The following is a 1,370-nucleotide window of genomic DNA, read 5'->3' as shown; positions in this document are numbered from 1 at the left end:
TCCTCGAGTTTCTCCAATCTTTGTTTTCTTGGGAATGGGAGTGGTGGTTGATACGCTTTAACAACCGGTTTGACTCGTACCGTGTCTTCTTGACTGTCTGTGTGCTCATTGTCAACACTTTCAACCACATTTTCTGGCTCCTTCTCCTTCTCCGTTTCATTTACACTACCTGGTTCATTCTCTTTCATTAATGGAACACGAAAGTCAGAGACTTCTGGCATTCTTGGTGGATCATAGGTTACTCCACTTCGGGTGGTGATAGCTTTTGCTTGCTCGTTTCGGGGATTAGATTGCGTGTTGCTTGGCAATTCCCCCGGTTTTCTTTCGCTTAATAATTTAGCAAGATTACTCATCTGTTGTTCCAATACTTGAATGGAAGATTGTTGGTTTCTAAATTTTGCTCATTCTTCTCATTCGTTTGGCTTATATTGGTAACAAGTTGAGTTTGCGATTCAATTAACTTCTCCAACAAACTCTCCATATTTGACTTTTTCTCTTCATGTTGGGGTTTTTAATAAAAACCCGGAGTTTGTTGTTGGAACCCACTACTTGACCCTTGTTGGAAATTGTAATTTTGACCTTGAGGGTTGTAAGGGTTATTGAAGTTTCGGTTAATTTGGGCTCTTCCTTGAAATTGGTTGTTATTCCTTTGGCTTATGAAAGCCACTTCTTCTTTCTGAGCCATTGTCAAACCTGCATCACAATCTTTTCCTAAATGTAAACCACCACAGTATTCACACCCTACCTTCATTCCATAGATTTCCTTGGTGATCTTTTCCATGTTTCGAGCAACACCATCTATCTTCACGCTAAGAGAACCAATGTCATCATAAGCACCGGCGCTTGAGACTTGAGCATGACGGGTCATGGGTCTTTCTTGATGCCATTCATGAGAATATTCGGCTTGCTTTTCGATTATCTCATAAGCGTCTTGCTCAATTTTGTCCATAAGTGAACCTCCTGCCGCTTGATCAATGGAAATTCGGGGATGCAACATCACAACCCTTGTAAAAGATTTGAACTTTTTGGAAGGTATCCAAACCATGGTTTGGACAACCTCTTAGCATTTTGGAAAATCGATTCCATGCTTCATACAAGGTTTTCATCAGCTTTTGACAAAATTTGGTAATTTCTTGTTGGAGTCTCGCGGACTTAGAAGCTGGAAAATATTTCTTAAGAAATTTTTCCAACATACCATCCCAAGTTTCTATTGTAGCTTCGGGCAATGAATCCAACCAACTCCATGCTTCTCCGTGGAGTGTCCATGGGAAAAGTCTTAAAAGTATGGCTTGATCAGTGTCCGGTTGAAGCTTGAATAGAAGACATATCTCTTGAAAAAGATGAATATGTTCGTTTGCATCTTCATTCGG

The 1,370-nt window shown here is 40.3% G+C and overlaps 1 non-coding gene across 1 annotated transcript; it reads left to right on the top strand.

The window, feature by feature from the left end:
• Window positions 1–1,038: 1,038 nt before the first annotated feature.
• Window positions 1,039–1,145, top strand: LOC139856567 (small nucleolar RNA R71). Its single transcript, XR_011762040.1, has one exon. It is a non-coding gene; the product is annotated as a small nucleolar RNA R71 (small nucleolar RNA).
• The last annotated feature ends 225 nt before the right edge of the window (window positions 1,146–1,370 follow it).

Source organism: Rutidosis leptorrhynchoides, chromosome 6 (genome assembly GCF_046630445.1).
Source record: "Rutidosis leptorrhynchoides isolate AG116_Rl617_1_P2 chromosome 6, CSIRO_AGI_Rlap_v1, whole genome shotgun sequence".
NCBI classification, from domain to species: domain Eukaryota; kingdom Viridiplantae; phylum Streptophyta; class Magnoliopsida; order Asterales; family Asteraceae; genus Rutidosis; species Rutidosis leptorrhynchoides.
The sequence above is the reverse complement of the archived record's forward strand: the minus strand, read 5'-3'. Positions and strand labels throughout refer to the sequence as shown.